This window comes from Sinocyclocheilus anshuiensis, unplaced genomic scaffold (genome assembly GCF_001515605.1).
Source record: "Sinocyclocheilus anshuiensis isolate Anshui unplaced genomic scaffold, SAMN03320099.WGS_v1.1 scaffold1559, whole genome shotgun sequence".
Lineage (NCBI taxonomy): Eukaryota > Metazoa > Chordata > Actinopteri > Cypriniformes > Cyprinidae > Sinocyclocheilus > Sinocyclocheilus anshuiensis.
In genome coordinates this window covers 412712-419823 of record NW_015551091.1, presented here as the reverse complement: position 1 = coordinate 419823, position 7112 = coordinate 412712, and positions in this window count along the sequence as shown.

Here is a 7112-nt window from a genome sequence, read left to right as displayed (position 1 = left end):
TTGCCTACCTCCCTTTGACCCGCGATTCTTCCTACCCCTACCCGCAGGCGGAGGAGGAGCGCGAGTCGCGACACTAGCCTTCTGTGCTCGTCTCTGATCCTCAAACCGAGACGAGCCAGGACCCCTAGGTTGTTCGGGCTCACACCTGGACCTTCATGGAATGAAGGATTTGAAGGCTGCTGAGCGTGCCTTCGCCTCCCTGAACTTCCAGTAGATGTTCAGGTATCACTCTGGTCCGGACGAGAGCATTGGGAACGCATCATCTGGATCACCTCCCTCAGGTCTTGCCTACCTCCCTTTGACCCGCGATTCCTCCTAGCCCTACCCGCAGGTGGGTGAGGAGCGCGAGCCGCGACACTAGCCTTCTGTGCCCGTCTCTGATCCTCAGACCGAGATGGGCCAGGACCCCTGTGTTGTTTGGGCTCAGACCTGGACCTTCGTGGAGCACCGCCATCGTGTGCAACGAAGCGACAGCCTGACCTGCTGCTGCGTATGCCCTGCCATTCAAGCGAGATGTAATCTGAAGGTGCTTGGATGGCAAGGAGGGAGTTTTGAGAGAAGATATCTCACATAGAGAGCTAGCTGACTAGCGTCTCTTCTACCGGGGGCATCCTCTCATAGCCGTTTTCGCGCATCGCCTCGATGTTGGCATAACTGGTATGCTGGAACCGATGGATGCGTGAGGAAAACGGCCTCTTCCATTCCTTCTCGATCACAGTATGGAGATCAGGAAGGAAAGGAAGGCTCACCTGAGCTGGAGGGCTATGGCCAGAAAGATAACGTTCATCGAGACGACTTCGCTACGTCACTTCCACGGCAAGTCAAGCCTCACCCAGCGCTGGGTTGCCAAAATAACCCAAATTGGGTTGTTTTTAACCCAGCCATTTTTAGAGTGTAATTATGATTCTACCTGTTTTTCTATGTGCCATTGAAAGTGTTACTGTGCTGTTAGGCCTACAGGGCTCTGTGCACAAGCATTAGTGATTAACTTCTGCTGTCGTTAGAAGTCGGGATATCAGTTTCTGGTTTACTTTCGCATCACCCAAAATGTCAGTATTTACTAGATGTCTCCAAGATCTACCTAAAGTAAGCATCAACGATGCGTTGATGCCTGGTCCCCTGCTCCAACAAGCAAGTGGAACAAGGGATTCAAACTCTACATAACGAGTTATCTGCACAACTAGTTTAATCAAATGTGTTGTGCCGGCAGCTAGCAGCTAAGCTAGTTAGCGACTTATTCATTTTTAGTGTAACGTTAATATAGAAGTACCGTATATTTTTATTAATATTAAATGCATACTGTTCGTTTTTTTTTTGTTTTTTTTTTGTGATACTTGTATTATCAATTGTATTAACTTTCTCCCCCTCTCAGTTTCTAATAAAGATCAAGCACAGGTGAAGTCATTGTCAGGGCATCATGCTACAAGTCCATGAGGAGAGCTGAGAAACCAACAAGCCAACAGTTATAAGCTTGTTACTTTAATAACCCGACCTTTCTAATGTTTCCGGGGATTTTGCTAAGGTAATTCATGTTTAATATAACTCTTAAATTAATATGTAATGAAAAGAGTGGCTAAAATTGATTGGTGAGTTTACCATTCTGGTCCCTATTCGGGTTACTGCATGCGTTTTTGTTCATGTTACAAGCTTGTTAGGGCCCGATCACTGCAGTGTGAGGACCCTCTTGGAATTGTTCCGTTTATTAAGGCCCGAGCACTGCGGTGTGAGAACCTTCTTGGGATTCATCAGTTTATTATTATTATTATTATTAGGGCCTGAGCACTGCGGTGGCAAAATGGCTTGATAGCACCACCTATACACTTTTAACGACGTGCCCCTCAAGCTATGTTTCACGTACGTGTACGAAATTCTGCCCCAAACTTCACATGTTTGGTAAGAGTCCTGACCTGAAGACATCTACATGCCAACATTCAGTTATACTTTATAGCGCCACTTGTTGGCAACAGGAAATATCATGAACATGCAATGTCCAATCTGTCCTAAATGTATTGTTTGAAAAGAGTCCTGGTCTGAAGACATCTAAAGGCCAATATTCAGTTATATTCATAGCGCCACCTGTTGACAACAGGATATGACGTGATTTACACTGACTTAAACATACCATGTTCAATCTGCACCAAACTTCACATGTTTGATAAAAGTCCTGGCCTGAAGACATCTACATGCAAATATTCAGTTGTAGTCATAGCGGCACCAGCTGGCGGCAGGAAGTTTGGGACATATAAATGACTTTGGCATATTCCTCCAATATTTACCACTTTAAATGCATATTGCCCGCCATTCACTGTTTTACTGAGGCCACGGTGTGGAGGTAGCTCTGGGTGTGAGGGCCCTTTCAATGCTTGCAGCTTTAATTATTAGGGCCCAAGCACCGCAGTGCGAGGACCCTCTTGGAATTGTTCCATTTATTATTATTATTATTATGGCCTGAGCACCGTGGTGCGAGGACCCTCTTGGAATTGGTCCGTTTATTCTTATTCTTCTCCAAAATGAATCAATTAGTCAGTCTAATCTAAAGACCTTTGCGATGTTAAATTTGCAGAGATCTTCCGTTTTCGTTAAAGGGCGTGTCCGTGGCAGCCTGACAAAGTTTGATGTTTCATTATTATTATTATTATGGCCTGAGCACCGTGGTGCGAGGACCCTCTTGGAATTGGTCCGTTTATTCTTATTCTTCTCCAAAATGAATCGATTAGTCAGTCTAATCTAAAGACCTTTGCGATGTTAAATTTGCAGAGATCTTCAGTTTTCGTTAAAGGGCGTGTCCGTGGCGGCCTGACAAAGTTTGATGTTTCGCCATCGAAAAGGAAGTTGTTGTAACTCAGCCATACAATGTCCGATCTGCCCCAAACTTCACACATTTGATAAGAGTCCTGGCCTGAATACATCTAAAGGCCAATATTCAGTTATAATCATAGCGCCAACTGTTGGCAACAGGAAATGTCATTTTTACACTAAAACATGCAATGTCCAATCTGCCCCAAATATCTTGTTTGAGAAGAGTCCTGGCCTGAAGACATCTAAAGGCCAGTATTCAGTTATAATCATAGCGCCACCTGTTGACTACAGCAGTGTTTCCCAAACACTGTGCTGTGACAGGTTGTCAGGTGTGCCATGGAAAATTATCAAAACTTTCTATCTCTATTATCCCTTTGGGGTCTGAGGGGGTTTTGGGGCCCTGGAGAAGTTTTGACATGCCCTGACATGTGTGCTTTTTCAGTATCTTAAAACATATTAATGGATAAAATCTGATTATACTGTATTTAGCACAAGCTGTGCTACAATAATATGTAAGCAACATGAATGTACATGTTTGTGTTTTTTGATAAAACAACGTTTATGCGTGGCTAGTGAGAATCACCAAAATAAGGCCATAAAACACATACAGAACATTTGTTCACAAGACTGTTGAGAACTGGATGTGATAGACTAGAGTTTTTGCTATAAAAATGATGTGAAAAGCATCCTGCCCACTCATTCACAAAAAAAAACAATATATTGATTTAACTTTTGTAAGACATGTTTTGTGTTAGAAAGGTTGTATGCGAAGGAGTGACAATGACCATGAATATTTAGTGATTCACACCTGAGAGACAAAGGGCCCTCCCCTAATGGCCCATCAATGTGACTGTGACTGTGAGGCAGGTAAGAAAGAATCTGAGGAGAGTAAAATAATGGGGTTTTTGATTATTTGTATTTTATTTACAACACAGTATAATCAAAATATACACAGTGAAGGTCAAAGACACATTACTGAGCACACTGATCTAAACACAGACTTGAACAGCCACGCACCTTTGTTACATTCCTGAAACAGATCCTGATCAACTGTTGAAACAAGTAAACCATACCTGGTATTTGTTAAGTGTTTGCTGCTTCTTTCCATGTATTCAAGAAAAGAAAAAAAAAAGCCTCATCATCCGTAGTCATGGAGCTTATTTGACCATATTTGTGTAGAATATCAGCACAATGTAGTTGAACAGCTTCTGATGTTGGCAATCTCAGAGAAAAAAACAGTTTGAAGTGAGTCTTCAAGGTATCTGGTCACACACACACACCCACACACACACACACATCTTTTCTTGATATCTGTAACTTAATTCTTACATGTTAAAATTACATTTTCACTAGTAAAAATTGTTATTTAAGATATCATAAATTCCTTTTTGGATATGTGCATAGTAGGGGTTGCACCGACTAATCGACTAGTCGACTTTAATGCTCTGCCATGACGCTTCTGGTCACACACACACACCCACACACACACACACATCTTTTAGCATGTTGATATCAGGAGCAACTATATTATTACATTAGCAATCACTAATATTGCCCACTCATAACTCCTAAATGAAAAAAACACATTATTTTGCAGTCATAAACATAAGCATGTTTTGTATGTATTATACCAGGGGTTTTCAACCTTTTAGGACAACCTTTTAATTCTTGATATCAAGAATTAATCTGATATCATGAATTCCTTTTTGGATATGTGCATAATTTAATGACGAGTGCAACCCTTTATGAATGTTTATGGCGGATAGACGACAAGGTACAGAGCCCAAAAGAGAATGGGCACATTCGATTGCCCTCTCATGAAAATAAAACGCTCCTGTAGGCTATTTTTAATCATTATTTTGTTTTCATTTTGGCAGAGGCTACTTACACTAACTCCGCCTACCAACGTGTGGTAGTGTTGCACAACACTGCAAAAAGACTCTTAATAACTGTCAGCTTCAGTGGTGCAGATGGTAGAGCACAAAGCAGTCGTTTTTTGACGCGACGGACCCGAGTTCGATTCCGCCTCCTGCCGAACTCGTTCTTCTCCCTTTTCACATCCCGTATCACATCGGAAAGGCATATATTTTCAATAAAAATGAAGGAAATTATCGAAAAGTGGAAAATAACGTGTGGATATTGGTTAAGGTTAGGGCTAGTTGTTTAATAATTTTTAAATAAAAATTATAATTTACACTCAATACATTATTATTGTAGCCTATACTGTTTTATAATGTAGCCTACTACAATAATGAGGTGCAGATATTGGCCACTATTTGCACTAAGTAGTACGAACAGCATCACACTACTATTACTGCAAGAAAATACTCCTATTATTAAATAGTGTAAATAGAATCTATTGCTAAGAAAATATGCTATTTTCACTTAGTGTAGAATTCATTGTATTCAAATAGCCCCTGCCCCTGCTGATAGTTTAGAATCAAAATTCTAAACTATCAGCCATTTCACCTGGAAGATGAAGGCTGTGATATTAATTTTATCCACTAGATGGAGCCACAGGATAAGGAATCTTCTAAGTCTTTTTCAGTTTTATTGAAAATAAATGCAATAAATGTGTATAACCGTAGTGTAGCGACAGTAGTTTCATATTATTAGTGTGCATAGAAATATGTGAAATGCTTGTAGATCATTTACCCCAATAAAACACACTTGTCAAGTTTCCAGACATGATTAAATATATAGTGCTGTACTACAGGGATGGTTCTAGACCCTTTTAGGTGGGCTTCAGCCACCCTATTTGTCGTCTCAGCCCCCTAAAACTATAATCAGCTATCTGAACGATCAGACCAGTGCTGCTTCCTCATGAAAGTTTATCATTCTCGCTTTTAAGGGCAAGATGGCACGAGTGAGATCTCAATGTGGTATTAACGCGCTGTGATATCGTTACTGTGTACACACAATATTAAAATTGCCTACAAACAATATTATGTCACAATAACTGTCGAGTATCCAAGTAAACACAGTCGGTTACATCTTAACAGTTAAGAAAATATTAATGTGTCAGTATAACGGATCCATGCATTTCTTATATTACACTAATATTGTTAATAAAACAACAAAGGAAAAACAGACAAGCACTCTGCTCTTAACTAAGTAACTTATGTAACTTTAATAGGTAATTGTGTATGTTTATTTCATACAGTAATACAGTTTTCATAAGCACTGTAAAATACTGTTTATTTAGGAATTTTTTATCTTTGTATCTAATTGTCTCTTTGAGGGCTAAGCCCCCCTGAGGATGAAATCCTAGAACCGCCCCTACATTTAAAATGAAGACACCATTTTATTTATCTCTTTTGAGATAACATATAGTCTCTATTCCGTTTTATTTTGTTGTTTTGCCAAAACAACACTCAATGTTGAAAGGGATAGTAGAGACAAGCACATTTCCAAAACAGAAAAAATATTTATGAATTATTTAATGATACAATTGTTGTGAGGTCTTAAGTAAACACATTTATAGTTACAAACTTAAAACAACAACAACAACATTATAGCCTAATAAAATAGCATAATAATAATCATATAAAATAGCCTAATAATAATAATAACAAAAGCAAGATTACGCAATTCTTATTAAATCGTTGTCCATTCTCCGAACTAACTACAATTGAGAGACTGTTATTCATGTCTTAACTTTCAGAAGAGTGTATCAGTGCAGTGCCATATTTAACGTAACATTGAAATGGCTGAGACAGACATGAGAAAGAGGTTCAATAGACTTTATCATTCATCTTGTCCACCGATACTTCAAGAACTGGACAACATGTTATATAAAAATAATGCCTATTAGGACACGACTCATTCATGTGAATTGAATGGCAGCCTATGGTGACATTTAACTAGTGAAAATACAATTACAGATATCAAGAATGATAGTTTTTACTAGTTGAAATTTAATTCCTGATATCAATAATTAGCATTTTAACTAGTGAAAATTGAATTGTTGATATCAAGAATTAACATATTTACTAGTGAAAACTGAATTGTTGATATCAAAAATTCTAATTGTTACTAGTAGAAATCCAATTCCTGATATCAAGAATTAACATTTTAAAGGGGTCATATGATGCGATTTCAAGTTTTCCTTTCTCTTTGGAGTGTTACAAGCTGATTGTGCATAGATAAGATCCCTGAAGTTGCAAAGACTAAAGTCTCAAAACCAAAGAGATATTCTTTATCAAAGTTAAGACTCTGCCACGCCCCCCTAAAACGGCTCGTTCTAACACGCCCCCACATATCTACCTCACTATGTGGAAATATTAGCATAATGCCGCCCAAATGTGCATGCA